Source organism: Sorex fumeus, unplaced genomic scaffold (genome assembly GCF_029834395.1).
Source record: "Sorex fumeus unplaced genomic scaffold, SorFum_2.1 ptg000006l, whole genome shotgun sequence".
NCBI lineage: Eukaryota > Metazoa > Chordata > Mammalia > Eulipotyphla > Soricidae > Sorex > Sorex fumeus.
The window spans coordinates 47750402-47767862 of NW_026606063.1; the positions used below are offsets into that span (position 1 = coordinate 47750402).

At 39.6% G+C, this 17461-nt stretch overlaps 1 protein-coding gene and 1 non-coding gene across 2 annotated transcripts in view; both read left to right on the forward strand.

Annotated features, from left to right (window-relative positions):
- Positions 1 to 17461, forward strand: part of WDPCP (WD repeat containing planar cell polarity effector) — a 377262-nt gene that overhangs the window by 189078 nt on the left and 170723 nt on the right. The window lies entirely within an intron of this gene.
- On the forward strand, positions 558 to 664 carry LOC130038060 (U6 spliceosomal RNA). Its single transcript, XR_008794591.1, has one exon. It is a non-coding gene; the product is annotated as a U6 spliceosomal RNA (small nuclear RNA).

The window sequence follows — 17461 nt, forward strand, 5'->3', positions numbered from 1 at the left end:
GGTCATTGATGATTAGGAACCCTAAAGTATTTACAGTGCTCTGTTTCTTAAGATGGGTAGGGTATATCATACATCTCATTAAAAATTATTCTTACAGTGATTAACATTTGGTATAATTCATATCATGTATTTAAAACTAAGTAATAGAATTTTCAACTTCACATAACAGAAGACGTATGCTTGAGTTAAATTTAGAGTTTAAATTTGCTTATAATTGTTCTTTTTAAATTCTTTCAAACAGTTTTATGGATAGTATTATTTTCTCAGAATTATCTTGTTCAGCACATTTAAAGACATTTAACAAATTACTTAAGTGAGAAGTGTCACCTAGATAACTACCCAAAATTTAAACCTTTGGAAAATTCTTTCTAAAACCTGAAAAATATTGAGATTGCAAAAGTTATGATTTTTAATTGAATCTTAACACTTTGTTTGAATGTGTATAGAATATTTCAAGAAGACTCTTCACCCCGAATGAGACAGTCTTCTACATAGTGAGTGTGTGCCAGATATTACTGAAACTGATACTACATTTTTTTGAACTTAATTTTGTTCTCGTGCTCACTGCGACAGCACATATACTAAACCTGGATCCATCCAGAGAAGATCAGCATGGCTTCTGCACAAGGATGGCACACAACTTTGTGAAGCATTTCGTATTTTTTTTTAAATACTTTGTTCTTTGCTCTCACTACATTGTGTTTTCCTCATTTATAGGAACACATTTGCAAATTCACTTCCTGCTCAAAGAGCCCCCAGGGATTAATGTGATTAAAATAGACATATTGGGGCATACTCTTTGGTGGCCTCACAGTGTAGTGACTCTGACCTCTCTGACTTGTCTCAGTCATTTAGTTGAACACATGCACCACATTTCATAATGCTCCTGGCTCTAGGGCAGGGGATGTGGCTCAGCAGTAGAGCATAATGCTGCTGGTTCTAGAATGCTCATATTTTAAGATCCACACGTTTGACTAGTATGCACGTTTTTGTTTGATTTTTTTCTAAGTGCAGTATCCTAATTAATTTTTATTCTACTTGATGAGGTTGTTATTATTAATGGAATTATTGTTTTTAAACTCAAACTTTCTGGGGTTATATCTGGAACTGAACATTTTCTTTTGTTTGCCCTGCTTAATTTTATTTTGCTTTCTTTGCTTCTATTTCAAATATATTGAGTGTTTAGCAGTTCTTTTGACAGTAGGCTAATCTCACATTAAGAAAATAAATAGTAGATTCTGAAGAATTTTTAAAAGATATCATGATCATCCTGTTGTTCATCAATTGCCTCAAGCAGGCCCCAGTAACGTCTCCTTCGTCCTAGCCCTGAGATTTAAAAAAGTGCCATATTCAAGGCTCTTTCAGGGTTAAGAGAATGAGACCCATCATTGTTACTGGTATTTGGCATATTGGGTACGCCACGGGGAGTTTACCAGACTCTGCCATGTGGGCAGGTTACATTCGATAGCCTGCCAGGTTGTCCAAAGTAAGAATGAGATAATAAGATATCACGCAGCCACAAATACAGCTGCATGCTTCCGGGAGCTGGGTTTTATAGTCTCTGGCTCTTGGCCGTTGATGGGATTACACGGCGCCAGGGGGCCAGTTGGTGGGTGTGACCCCTGCCTACTGGAAGATGGAGGATCTGGGTAGAGGATGCTCAGCCCCGATCCAAGCAGGCTTGGAGATCTCAGTCCTGGGACCCGCATGCCTTTGTTCCTCTGCCGGTACCTTCATGCATGTGGAGAGTGGTCTCAGCATGGTTGTGGCTGGTTCTGGAGGTCTTCGGCTGCCAGAGTTCTGCTCGGGGCAGGGAGGGAAACTCAACCCGCCCCCCTCCAAGGGGCCCCAGCGAGAACACCCAGGCACGGGAGCAGAAGACTCTGCACTGTTCTCTTCCGAGAGCTGCGTTTTATTGTCTCTGGGTCTTGGCCGTTGATGGGATTACACGGCACCAGGGGGCCAGTTCATGGGTGTAACCCCTGCCTACTGGAAGATGGAGGATCTGGGTGGAGGATGCTCAGCCCCTATCCGAGCAGGCTTGGAGATCTCAGCCCCTTTTAAAAGATAGCTTAAATTGAAATTTTTTTTTTTAAAAAATCTGTTCCCAAAATATTGTCCAGGGACATAGAAACAGGTCAGTATTGGGGGGCCCAAGTGATAGTTCAGCAGGGCATTTTCTTTGCATGTGACCAACCCCGGTTAGATTCCCATTATTCTATATAGTCCCCCAAACACACCAGGAGTGATCCCTGAGTGCAGACCCAGGAGTAAGTCCTGAGCACTGACAGATGTAGTCCAAGAGTAGCCCAAGAGCAACAATAACAACAAAAATTATTTGGTACAAGTATACATTACTCCCTGTATTTTAATGCTGTACAACAAGTTATTTGATAATAGAATAAGTTCTAAATAATAAAGATCATCATAGGAAATTTTAAATTAAAGATGAAAGAAAGGAGCATCCTGGAGAGCAGGATGTACTCGGGACTGTTCACTGAGAAAACTGAGAACTCAGATTACTTAAAACTAAATTGGATTCTTTTGATAAATAAATTAAATATTGCATTGATTTTAATTTAATGTAACAGATGAATATTGATGTCAGTATAAATTTGTAATAGTAGACAAATATACTCTAAAATATTAAAGTAAATGTTTTTGTTTATAATTCTGTTTTTATCTTGACACTAGAGGAATTTCACAACTATGTTTTTGTTTCTTTGCATTTCTTTCTTCATAGCCACTTTGACAGTTATCCTTCCTACAAATCCAAAAGAATGTAAACTTTAAACTTAATTTACATCCCTTTTCTGACACCTTTTGTTGGTATGTGTTCAAAGTGACAAGTTTTAATAAAATGATTCCTAGAAATGTTAATCATTATTCCTAACATTAAAGATAGAAGCCAGGGGCTGGAACAATAGCACAGCAGGTAGGGCGTTTGCCTTGCACGCAGCCAACATGGCCGACACAGGTTCTTTTCCCAGCATCCCATATGGTCCCCCAAGTACCGCCAGGAGTAATTCCTGAGTGCATGAGCCAGGAGTAACCCCTGAGCATCGCCGGGTGTGACCCAAAAAGCAAAAAATAAATAAAAAATTATTAAAAAAATAAAGATAGAAGCCAGTACTAATACTGTCTTGATATGGTTGCTGCATAAAATTTATTATAAGAAAATTGTAAAAAAATGATATTGTCTGATTCACAAAATCACTTAGCTGGATGGCACTTACCTCCGAATGGTCCTTGACAAAATTTACTGTTTTCCATTACTGTCACGCTCAACACTTCAGATACAAACCTGTGAGTTATTTGTTTTTTCATATTGTCCACTTTTTTCTCCAATTTTTATTGAGATATCATGATTTACTGTTGATGAAGGAGTTTCGTGCGTACAATTGCATTATATAATTTTGGACTCCCCAATTTGGTGTCCTACAGTTCAGTTTAGTTCTGATATTAACCAGAGTTAGTACAAACCCAAATGTTAATTGCTAAATATCCTACCTATTTCTGTCTGGCTTAGCTACAAATTGTAGTTTCCCACTATTCCCTCTTTAGGCTTTCTAACTTGCTAGATTTGGAGAACCATCAAAACAGCTTTTTTGTTGCTAATAGTTCAAAAGATATTTTAAAGAATACTTATGTACAGTCTGATAAAGAGATACACAGGGCCAGTATGTAGGAAGGTTTATGAAGCTGCCATACCCTCTCCAATGCACCACCCTCCTAACACCTCCAAGTGTTCATCCAAAAAGCCTTTTATTTTTGGTTTGAATGGAAGCTTCACTATATAGGCATGACTGATTGAATCATTGGCTTTTGGTATTAACTCAACCTCCAGCCCTTCTCTCCACCAGGTCTAAGGGTGGGGCTAAAAGTTCCAATCCTCTAATCCTGAGATTGGTTCCCCTGACAACCAGCCTCATAGGGTTTTAGTAAAGTGAACTCATTAATACAAACTCAGGTGTGATTGAAAGGGGATTGTTACGAATAACAAAAGATAGTCACCTCTATGATTCTCATCACTTAGGAAATTCCAGAGGTTTTAAGGAACTCTGTGCCTAGTACTGGACAGAGACTAAATATGTATTTCTTCTTATAAATTGCAGTAGAACAGAAAGCAAATGCAGTTTTGCCAGAACTATGTTTAGAGGCAATTGCTTACATTTTTGCTTCTGTGAAAATGAATAGTTCTCCAGAAATACTGAATAGAAAAGCTTTAAAAACTTTTATAAACAAATATAAATTATAGTAGGCATTCCTAAATATTGATCAAACAAAACTATGGACACTTCAAATGATTGCCACATATGAGTCTTATTTTATTCACATAAAAATATATTATAAAAGATTAAAATACTAATATAAAGAATTTTGCTCATTCGTTTAATTTTAAAAGCATGAAAAATAGAGCAGTTATATGAGAACATTTAGACAGTAAGAATGACTTGCAGATAACATCTTCCTGATGTTATATTAAAATGCAGGGTGATATATATATATGTGTATATGTATATGATATTTGTTTAAAATATGGTTGAACTGGCAGGGAAATGCTCAGAAGTTAATATAACTGGATGCTTGGCTGCATAAGAGTGAGCAAATCAAAACTGGCCTTGCGGACATCTCTGACAGCTGGTATTAGGTGTTTGGTTCAAAAGGCTGTTGCTCAGAGGACTGGAAACAAAGCCTAGGATTTAACAGAATGAGAGGCTAGATCAGTGATACAACAATCTAGGACCATGAAAGGAATTTTGATTTTTCTCTTCAGTATAGGCACTATCAATAGACAGTTTTGGAACCAAGTAAGAAATAGTGCACTCAGATGCTATGCTGGGAAGACTTTTGAAATTCTAGGGCCGGTTGGGGGGTATAGCAATAATTGTGAAAAATGGTGGCAATTTAGGAAAGCATTTCTCACTAGGGGCTCTGATGGCCTCCTGTAATGACTTTGTAGAAGTGTATTACAAAACTTTCAGCTATATTAAAGCTATAGTAAAGCTATATTATATTACTTTATGTTATATTACATCATCTAATATTACTATATTATATTTCAGCTATATTAAAGTTGTGGGGATAGCCTTTACCAACATGGTATGCTTTAAAAAAATTTTATCATGTAGTGAAGGACATGATAAAACCCAGCTCCCAGAAGAGAACAGCAGAGAGTCTCCTGCCTCCGCACCTGACTGTCCTCACCGGGGCCCCTTGGAGGAGGGTGGGTTGAGTTTCCCTCCCCACCCTGAGCAGAGCCCCGGCAGCTGAAGACCTCCAGTTCCAGCCACAGCCATGCTTAAGACCACTCTCTACTCGTTTGGACAAGACTCACGCATGAAGGAAATGGCAGAAGAACCCAGGTGTGCGGGACCCAGGGCATAGATCTCCAAGTCTGCTTGGATTGGGACTGGGCCTCCTCCACCCAGATCCCCCATCTTCCAGTATGTAGGGTTTACACCCACCAACTGCCTCGGCACCATGTAAGACCCAGAGACTGTAAAACCCAGCTCCCGGAAGTATGCGGCCACATTCATGGCCACGCAGCATCTTATTGTCTAATTCTTACTCTGGAGAACCTGGCAGGCTACCAAAAGTATCCTGCCCACATGGCAGAGCCTGGCAAACTCCCCATAGTGTATTCAATATGCCAAAAACCAGTAACAATGATGGGTCTCATTCTCCTGACCCTGGAAGAGCCTCGAATGTGGCACTTTCTAAAATCTCAGGGGTAGGACGAAGGAGACGTTACTGGTGCCTGCTTAAGGAAATTGATGAACAACAGGATGACAGTGATACAGTGATACAGAGTGAAGGACATGCATAGTATATATAAATTGTGGTTTGTAAGAGAGATTTAATTATTAAAAGCCTTTATAAGATCTAGGAGAAATTCTTTTTCATAAGTCAACCATTTTGAGGTTTGAAAAGGAGCTTGCAGAGGAATTAGTCAGTGGTTTATTAATCTTTTTTATGACTGCTAATCTCTTAACTCAAAGAAATACCTTAATATATAAAATCTTCGGGCCAATAAGCAACTTTTTAAATGCGTACCTTATGTAACATGCTTTTGTCTTGTTTATATATAACAAAGTTTGGATACAGGGGCCTGAGCAATAGTACAGCAGGTAAGGCCCTCATCCCATATGGTTTCTGAGTACCACCAGGAGTAATTCCTAAGCTCAGAGCCAGGAGTAACCTCTGGCATCACGAGGGTCCCAAACCAAAATGAAAAAAGTATGGATATGGATTAAATTAACCTTTTCATTATATGTTTGAAATAAGCAAAACACAAAAATCTATTTATCTATTATGTGACTTCATTTATAATTATAATAAATACTCTTACCATTCTCTTAGATAATACAGGATATACTATTCACTTCCTGATTTTTTAATTCTCCTTTCTTCTATAGATATATATATATGAAAGTATTCAGCATACTGTACATTCTGATCCTTATTACTATCTCTGTAGTTATTTAATGTAATGAGATAATTACATTTAATAGAAAGATATACTTGAACTTTGTTAATACCAGGATAATTGAGGAATGGCTAAATATTAGGAAAATAAATCATATTAATTTTCTTGAGAAAAATAGTATGTGGGATTCAGCAATGTTGAAGTGGTTAACAAAAAGACATTAGTTTCAAAGCCTTTTAATAAACACTTTAAGGACAAGTGGCTACTGTTATGCAAGAATATATAATTAACTCTCATAATTTGAGAAGTACAAGTTATTCAAACTTAGAGACCTGACATTTACTTAACCTTCCTGATCTATCATACTGAGCACTATCATTAGAGGTGTTTAGAACAGCTATGGTTTTTCCAAACTAAAGTTTTCTGAATGTACAAGTAATATAAGAACTTTTTTTTACAGTATAATAGCATTGACCTCTTTTTATGTTAAAAGCATAGATCCACATTATGTAACACTTGATCACTTGACTTCCCATTAATCATCCATTTGCTCGAGCAGTCACCAGTAACGTCTCCATTTGTCCCTGTTGTGTGCTAGTGAAGCCCAATGGCGTCTGTTTGTTCTAGGAACACGAAGAGCCTCAAACGATTGTTCAGAGTTTTGACAAAGAAGTCTGACCATCTTGTAGGTGGGAAGCCATACAGTCTTTTAACGTCCTGTGAAATCCAGTCAGTAAAGACTCTAGTCCAGCAGTCGTTTCCAAATCTCATTATGTGTCCAACCCATCTGATTTTCGACACCTTCGCAAAAGAGACAGCATCCCTGATTCTTGACCATCGACGGAGGTTGGAACTGCAGATTCTTTCTCTCATTTGAGTGAAGTGTGATAATCCAAGCATAACTCTTTCAATTCCTCTTTGGTAGACCCGAATAGAGTTCTATCTCATCCAGTTTTTGTAGGGCCCAGGTCTCTAAGGCGTATGTTAATGCAGGAAGAACAATGGAATCGAAGAGATGTGCCCAGAGCCGGAGGTTCTTCATCCTCTTAGCTAGTTCTTCTATGCTCTTGAAGACATTCTAAGCCTCTCTCTTCCTCCAGCGCAACTCAGGTGCCAGGTCATTCGTCATGTTGATTTCTCGACCTAGGTACACATAACTGTTGCATTCGGAGATGGTTGTTCCATTGAGAGTGAATGGAATGTCAGGAACGAGACTGTTTCTCATAAACATTGTCTTCATGAGATTCAGCTAGAGTCTGACCTTTCCACACTCACGGTTGAAGTTGGTTTGCATTTGTGCTGCTTGACTAATTGCTCGAGCAGGCCCAGTAACGTCTCCATTGGAGACTTTGTTGTTACTGTGTCTGGCATATCGAATACTCTCGGTAGCTTGCCGGGCTCTCCGAGAGGGGCGGAGGAATCGAACTCGGGTCGGCCATGTTGGCTGCGTGCAAGGCAGATGCCCTACCCGCTGTGCTAATGTTTGGTGTTATTAGAAAAATCAGCAAAGCAGAGGTGGTGTAGTTGCTGACCTTCTATCTTCACTCCTACTCCTTCCCATTCCAGTTGTCACATGATATTTTCAAGGGTGGCACTGAAGAGTTTCAGTGAAATGGCATCACCCTGCCGAACCCCTCTCGACATTGTTGATCACTTCTTTGTAGAATGGTGAGATCGTGGTACTGAATCCATAATACAGCTCACGGAGGATCCTGATGTATTGCGTATGAATGCCCTGATTGGTTAGGGCTTCGATGACCGCTTCTGTCTCATAGAATCAAAGGCCTTCTTTAAATCAATGAATGTTAGAGCTGCATCTTGAACTCCCAAGAAGCCTCAGTGAGCTTGGTTATCATGTGAATATGGTCAATCATGCTGAATCCTTTGCAGAACCTGGCTTGCTCGAATGGTTGTCCTTCATCTAGTGTTCTGCCAATCCTATTCAGGATGACTCGAGTGAACAGCTTGTAGATGACAGACAATAGGCAGATTGGGCGATAGTTGCCAATGCCGTGGATGTCTCCCTTCTTGTATAGTAGTACAGTCCTGCTGGTTTTCCACTGGGACGGAACCTTGCATTCAGACAGGTAGCATGTGAAGAGCTGAGTCAGTGTATTCATGAGTACTGATGGCAGGTTCTTCAAGTGTTCAGGTATGACCTTGCCTGGGTCAGGTGCTGTTCATTTCTTTACCAACAAAATGGCGTGTCGGATTTCTGAAGGGAGAATGTTGGGAATTTGGTATGTGGGCAGGTGGACGTGGCTATCAAAGAGATCTGAGTAGAAGTCATGGATCAGTCACAATCACAAAGCATCCTGTTAATCGTCGATTGCCTCGAGCAGGCCCCAGTAACGTCTCCTTCATCCTAGCCCTGAGATTATATTCAAGGCTCTTTAGGAGAATGAGACCCATCATTGTTACTGGTATTTGGCATATTGGGTACGCCACGGGGAGTTTGCCAGACTCTGCCGTGTGGGCAGGCTATATTTGGTAGCCTGCCAGTTTGTCCAAAGTAGGAATGAGATAATAAGATGTCATAATAGGATGTCGCGCGGCCACAAATGCGGCCACGCGGTTCTGGGAGCTGGTTTTTATAGTCTCTGAGTCTTGGCCGTTGATGGGATTACATGGCGCCAGGGGGCCAGTTGGTGGGTGTGACCCCCGCCTACTGGAATTTGGAGGATCTGGGTGGAGGATGCTCGGCCCAAATCCGAGTAGGCTTGGAGATCTCGGCCCGAGAACCCGCGTGACTTTGTCCCTCTTCCAGTACCTTCATGTGTGCGGAGAGTGGTCTCAGCATGGTGGTGGCTGGTCCTGGAGGTCTTTGGCTGCCGGAGCCCTGGTCAGGGCGGGGAGGAAAGCTCAACACGCTCCCCTTCAAGGGGCCCTGGCGGCGAGGACAGTCAGGCGCGGGGGCAGGAGACTGCACTGTTCTCTTCCGGGAGCTGGTTTTTATAGTCTCTGAGTCTTGGCCATTGATGGGATTACACGGCGCCAGGGGGCCAGTTGGTGGGTGTGACCCCCGCCTACTGGAATTTGGAGGATCTGGGTGGAGGATGCTCGGCCCAAATCCGAGTAGTCTTGGAGATCTCGGCCCCGGAACCCGCGTGACTTTGTCCCTCTGCCAGTACCTTCATGTGTGCGGAGAGTGGTCTCAGCATGGTGGTGGCTGGTCCTGGAGGTCTTTGACTGCCGGAGCCCTGGTCGGGGCAGGGAGGAAAGCTCAACCCGCTCCCCTCCAAGGGGCCCTGGCAGCGAGGACAGTCAGGAAGTCATGGATAATCTTCTCCATTGCCCTTCTTAAAGATGTAATAGATATATCAGGACGTCGGAGGGCAGTCATCTTGGTCTTGTAGTTGGCAAAGGACCAGCGGGCATTACGAATGCTTTTCCCAGCTTCTGCTACATCTACCAGCACTGCTGCTCTTCTCTCTTTGAGGTCTTCCTTTATCGCATCTCTGCACTGCTTTGCAAGCTCAGATGTTCGCTCGTGGTTGCCTGAGGCATGCGCCAAACCACATTGGCGAAAAAGCTCAAGACTTTTCGAAGAGAGGTATATTTTTTTTTTTTTTGTGGCTATCTCTCTCGGAGTTCCTCACACAATCATGGAGGTGCTGAACCAGTCGATCGTATTCCTCGTCAATGTTGTCAATGACAGCATCTTCCCATGTTGCAGCAATAGTGCCAAAGAGCTCCCAGTTGGTAGTCTCCTGGGAGTTCTCTTCTTAAACTTTGCAGCCCTTTCTCCCCACTCTGTGAAGTAGAATTTTGCATGAAGGAGACAGTGGTGCAATCCCGTTTGGAATTTTGGGACAACAGTAGCACTGGTTTGGCAAGACCATCGATTTAATATGATGTGGTCAATTTCATTGTGGAACCGTCCACCGGGAGACTCCCATGTCCAACGTTTAGATTAGGCCTTCTGGAACTTGAGTTATCATGGATGGTCTTGGTCAACATGATGAACTTAGTCAGTTTCTCACCCTTTTCATTCCATTCTAGGCCATGGGTCCCAATGTGGAGTTCTTCGGCTGATCTTCTCGGTCCTATCTTGGCATTAAAATCACCAACAATGATCTTATAGAAGGTGTGATCTTCTTTATAGAACTTCTCCAGCTCCATGTAGAACTTTTCAATTTCTCCTTCATCATAATTGGATGTTGGTGTGTAGACAACAAAGATAGAAACTTCTGGCAGTGAGCCACATCTATTCAAGTGTAATCGTCTAATTCGGGTTGTTAGGCATTCGAATGAATCATTACTCATGGCCAAATTCGTGTTGACAAGGACACCGACACCTCTGATGCCTCTTTTGTCACATATTCCAAGGAACAGTTCTTCTCCAGTGTCGAAAATAGCATGATGTGATTGATGCCTTCTTGTCTCAATCAGACCAATGATGTCATACTCTATCTTTCTCACTTGTACCATCAGGTCCTCTATGGATGCATCTGATGCCAGCATACGTGCATTGAAAGTACAGACAATCATTTTTGTCTTTTTTCGTTTTGGCAGCCTAGTTCGGCCTTGAGATTTTTTCAGCCTCTCCTTCCACATCCTTCTCAACGCTGCCATATTGGTGACTCCTTCAGGGTCAGGGGAATGAGACCCATTGTATTTACTGGTTTTGGGATATCGAATATACCACAGATAGCTTGCCAGGCTCTGCAGTGAGGACAGAATACTCTCAGTAGCTTGCCAGGCTCTCTGAGAGGAATAAAGGCTTTTGGGGTGGCCTCTAATCGCCCTTGTAGGTGTTCCCATGGTTCATCATGTAACAATAATTCAATAATTCCATTTATGGATGTAGAATTTTTCCACTATTTTGCTGCTAGTAACAATTTGCTACTAATAACAATCATTATACTCATATATATGATGAGACATATGATACTCATCATACTTTATAAACACTTATCTTTTTAATTTTCTTCCTGAGACTATTCCTAGAAGTGTAATTACCATGTCAAAAGTTACTTCTTTTTCTTTTGGGTTTTTTGGAGCTGCATGCAGCATTGTTAAGGGACTTTTCCTAGCTCTTTGCTCAGGAGTCAGCCTTGCAGTTCTCTGGCAACTATATATGGCACTAGGGATAGAACGGAGGTCGGCTGCATAGAAGGCAAGTGCTTTAACCCCTGTGCTATCTCTTGGCCCAGTCAGACACATTTTTAAGATTCCTAATATATACTGTCAAATATTCCTGTCATCATTTTGTGAAATTTCTTATATCACATCTATAATTAATATCTCTTAAATATTAGGAATAGGTGGAATTTGATAATTTTGCTTTAATATTTTTACTTGTTTTCCTTTTCCTTTTTTTTTTTGGTATAGTAAATATTTTGTTTTGTAGCGTGGTTCCGAAGGTAGACCCTCCCTGTGATTCTTGGCCACCTGGTCCAGGAATGCAGTACAAAGTTCTGAGGACAAGTGCTGCCTGGGCCCTGCAGTGTCCAGAGAATTATCTGGACAACCTTTGTGGTGCTTGGGGATCTCCTGGGCCACAGTTGGTGATACTTGGGACCTCCAGGGCCACTCTCAGGAATGGTTTGGGAACAGTGTGGTGCCAGAGCTAGAACTAGGTCGCCATTGCAAGACATTAATTTTTAATTCTTGTACAATCTTTCCAGCCCAATATAGTTTAAAATAATAATAAAAGAGCAGTTTTACTTTAACAGCTGAATTGGGAGCAAAGAGTAGAGATTTTCCATATATTTTCTATCTTCAACACCTTTAATTTTCTTTTTTTTTCATTGTTTTCACTTTGAGGGCCATACCTAGCAGTGTTCCGCACTTTCTCTTGGCTCTCTCTTGACTCTGCTCAGGGATCACTCCTGGCAAGGCTCAGAGAACCATATGGGGTGCCAGGGATCAAACCCAAGTCAGCTATGTGCAAGGCAGGCACTTGCCACTGCTATCTCTGAAATTCTGATTTCCATTTTTAATAAACATGATTACAGATATTTTATATGTATATGCAAGCTATATATTTTATTTTTGAATTGTTACTTTTAACATGTGCTGGGTAAAACTCGGAGCTTGATAAACATTTAATTATCATACCCTTGTATAAAATGCTTTACATATACTATTTTATAGCTGTGAATCTCTAAAAATTTATTATCATTATTATTATTTGGTTTTGTTTACTTGGGGGTCACACCCAGCAGTGTTTGAAAGCTCCTCCTAGCTCTGTGCTCAAAGGCCACTCCCAACAGTGCTAGGGGATCATGCAAACAAACCAGGGTCTGCTGCATGCAAGTATGCACTGTAACCCTTGTGCTAGCTCTCCAGTTAGATGTAGGGGAACTAATGATCATTTAGAGAAGTAGTTCTCAATTTTTTTCAATTGCCTCCCCAAACCCCCTCAAATCACTAAAATTAAATTAATTTAATCTTAATGATATAATATAATGAGTAATGTGGAATTGTGTTCAGAAGTCGATAAACTGTTACAACATCTGAGATCTTTTTCATTCCCTATAAACCCAGTTTTTCCTTTTGGAAGATGTTATTGATCCCATCAAGAAACATGAAAAATATGCTTCTGTTCAAATGTCACAGTAATAAGAGAGTTAGCCACTAGATTTGGGTGGGAAAATGGGAGAAAAGATTGCATCATGCTTTTAAAGATTTATCTATCCCCAAGATTTTATGATTTCATGTTTCTCAGTCTTCTTGGAGTAGAAAAAATATATGTTCCAGGACTGAGAACTCAGTGGCTGGACCACATCCCTGGCATGCATAGGGTTCCTAAAATAAATCTGTTCCCTACTGTAATCTTTTCCCTACTTAATAAGTTCTAAGTTTCCCCAAATTCCTGGGAAGTACATAGTAATGAAAGATCAATAGAAGTCATGAATAATGGTAGATATAGAGTAAGCATTCAATATCATTTATGAGAATGTTTAACACATTAAATATTTATAACACCATAGGAATAAAAATGAACTTCATATAATAAATGAAATATATTTCTTTGAGTTGTTAAGGGGATGGGAAGATCTAATATCATTTGGTGACAGTGTTTTGCATTAAATTAATTATTCACTCAATATTATCTGTCTGGGGTCATTTCCTCTTACTTTGAATTAGATGATCCGATAGTCATGTCTCTCATTAAAAAAATGTTGATGCTCTGATTAGTATTTTCATTAGGAAGAAGAGGGATATTTAAAGTAAACCAGTCTAAAGATACTGAGAGATAATGAGTTTTGTTTCTAACCTACCTTAATGTACTATAAAAATGTTATAAAAATGGGAATTTTAAGGGTTTTTTTTCTGTTTCTTGGTTTCATCAGCTTTGACTTGGAGGTAATTTCACACATCTTTTAAATAATTTTATCAAGTTAAAATATTTGAAAGTTATTGATAAAAGGTAGTTGAATAGTCCTTTAACTTTTGTTATGGCAGGAACAGGGGACCATCATGTGGTCCCATCCAGGAGTAAAACCAAAGCAAACAAAAGTATAGCCATAGTATATTTCTGTCATTATGTAGAGTTAAATACAGCAAAAGAACTTCCTAACTCATCTTACTATATAGCACACACCACTAATTATAATACAGGAGTTGGGGAGTATATTATCTGTATTTATGCATTCTTCTATATCAGTGATGAGATAAATTCAAACTTGTGCTAACCAGTTATTATTTTAATTTAATCCTTATAACAACCTATTTAAGAAGGTTATTTCCCCAATTCAAGTCTATACATGTCCTGGACCTTTACTGTGACTTCAGATGCCAAGGGTGATTATATAATACCTAGAGCAGCAAACTGTGATCTGCCCCATTTTTGTAAATAAAATTTCACTGGAACATAGCCAAGCTCATTTGTTTACATATTGGCTGTATTTGCTTTTTATCTCATAGTAGCAGAGTTGAGGCTTTGTATTCCTTAGAAGTCTGAAATATTTATTAATGACCCTTTATGCAATTCTGCCAATTCTTGGTGGAAATTGAACAGCAAGAGATACATATTATAGCTTAAAATGCATCCTGAGTGCATTAGAACAGGGAAGAAATATATGAATTGCATTTATAATATTGTCTTAACTTGAGAAATAAGAAATAGTTGGTAGATAAAGTTAATAGACTTTACTGGGCCTAGCACAAATAGGTTAGAAGTTTTATTATATGGGGAAAAACTTTGACATACCAAACGTAAGTGTGTTTGTAATATTTAAGATCGTTTTCATTCCCTGGGAACCAATTTTTACCCTCTTGAAGATGATATTGGCCCCATCAAGAATGTGTGAAAGATATGCCTCTTTTCAAAGTTTAAATTTAGAACTGTCAACGTAGTAGGAAAGTTAGCCAGATTCATGTTTATGGGACCAGCCTAAGTATGCTGTCACAGTGTGGGCTTGAGTTCATGCACGAAAGCATCAAATCCTGTATATCAGTTGTGGGGAAAGGTGATAATCAAGGAATTAAGAGCTTGGAAGTGTATAAGAGATGCCAAAGGTATCTTTGCCTATCAGACACGAGGTTATTTTTTATAATAACAGCAACCTCTGGAGCCCGGCATATAGTTCAGCAGTATTACACTTGGTCTTATTTGTGTAAGTCCCTAGGTTTCATTCCTGCACTTTAATAATAATCACTGTATCACTGTCTTCCTGTTGTTCATCAATTGCCTCGAGCAGGCCCCAGTAATGTCTCTTTTGTCCTAGCCCTGAGATTTTAAAAAGTGCCATATTTGAGGCTCTTTCAAGGTCAGGAGAATGAGACCCATAATAATAATAATAATAATTATTATTATTATTAATAAAATAGCAACCCCAAGGTAACAAGTGATAGAACTTTTTAATTAAAACTTTAATTTTGGATGACAGAGAGATTGTATAGGAGGTTAAGATACTTGTGTTAGGGCAGGGTGTTTGTTTGCCTTGCATACGGCCAACCTGGATTCAATCCCAGGAACCACATAATGGTTTCTGGAGCCTGCTAAGAGCAAAAACAAACAAAAAAGATGCTTGCCTTTTACACATATGACCCAGATTCATCCCCGTCACCATACATGGTCCACTGAATACGGTCAGATGTGATCCTTGAGCACAGAGTTAGGAGTTAGCTCTGAGGACTATCAGTACTAGCCTCAAAACAACAACAACAACAACAACTCCCAAAACTTTTATTTTGAGACAATTATATGTCCATATGTAATTGTAAGAAATAATCAGTAAGATTTTAGAGTTCTAATTGGTTTTTTGGGGGATTGGTTTTTGTTGTTGTTGTTGTTGTTGTTTTTAGCCATACCCAACTGTGCTTAGGGCGTACTACTGGTTCTGTGCTCAGTGATCACTCCTAGCTATACTCTGGGAGCATAATGGTGCCAAGGATTGAACCTGGGCCAACTCTATGCAAGGCAAGCTGTACTATCTTTTGGGCCTAGATTTTAAGATTTTTACTTTTGCTAATATCTTATTGTTAATATCTTACAAAATTAAGTATCAGGGCCTTAGAGATAGTGCAAGGATTAAGGTACTTGCCTTGCATGCTGTCATCTCTAGTTTGATCCTTGGCACTGCATAAGGTCCGCCAGCATTGCCAGGAGTGATCTCTAAACAGAGCCAAGAGTAAACTCTGAGCATAACAGAGTATAACCCAAAAACCAATACCCTCCCCCCTGCTCCAACAAATTCCCACCACAACAAAAGATAACCAAAAATACTATTATATCTAGAATACCTATGCTAAAATAGTCAATATATAGAGCATTTCAGGGGGTCCTCAGCCCCCAAGGGTAGTCAGCATACTGCCCAGCCCACAGGACTGAACATCACCGTGTCCTCAACCCTAGCATTAAACTACAAGGCTGGGCCAGGAATTGCTGGGAGTGGTCACTCAGTCCCCTGAGCACCACTTGAAAAAACAAAAATAATATAGATTATTTAAATTATATAAATGAAATGGTACAGTATGAAATCTTTTAGCATTGACCTCTTTAATTCTGTATAATTGTCTGAAGATTCATGCAGTTTATTGCATATATTATTGCATTTCTCTTTATTGCTCAGTAGCATTCCATGGTTTGTTTTACCTTGAATACATTGAGATATTGTAGGTTCTCTTCCAATTTGGAACTATAATGAACAATGAATAATACTATAAATATTTACTTATAGGTTGGTAGGTGAATATACATTTTCACGACTCTTGGATAATTGCCAAGGAATGCAGTTTCTGGCCTATATGGTAATTATAGGTTTGGTTTTTAAAGAAAATGTAAAGCTCTTTTCATAGTGACTGTATTTACATTTCTGCATGACTTAATTTTTCTTCTACACATATTTGCCAGAATTTGGTGTTGTCATTATTTTGTATAGCCATTCTAAATGGTGTAGATATCTCATTGTAATTTTAATTTCCATAATTACAACAGAAAATTATGTTAAATATTTGTATATAATTGTCAATAGTTATCCTCCTTGGTGAACATTTTAAAATATTTTTTTGCTCATTTTCTAATTGTTATTGTCTGTTGTTTAGTTTTGGAAGGCTATAGGCTCATGATCCATTTTCAGTTCATTTCTTTGTGAGAGTTGCATCAAAGTTCTTATTTTTTTTTCTTTTTTTAAATTTTTGGCTGCACCCAGTGGTGCTCAGGGCTTACTTCTGGCTCTGCACTCAGGAGTCACTAATGGTGGGTTTGGATAGCTATATGAAGTGCCAGGGATCAAACTCACATCAGCTGCATGCAAGGCAAGCCCCATACCCACTGTGCTATCACTCTGGCCCCTAAACTTTTTTTATGTCTGTGGATATCTAGTTGTTTCAGTACCATATGTTAGAAAAGGTTGTCCTTCCTCCATCGTATTGTTTTGCACTTTTGTCATAAAACAGCTGGGTGTGTTTGTGTGGCTCTCTTTCTGGTTTTTCAGTTTCTTCCATTAATTTATGTGTCTGTACTTCTGACAGTACCACACAGTTCTGATTCCTCTCTGGTTCAATTTGAGGGTGTGGGGTGCCAGGGACCATGAGGACCACAGACAGCAGTCCTCAGGTGACTTTTGTGGTACATGG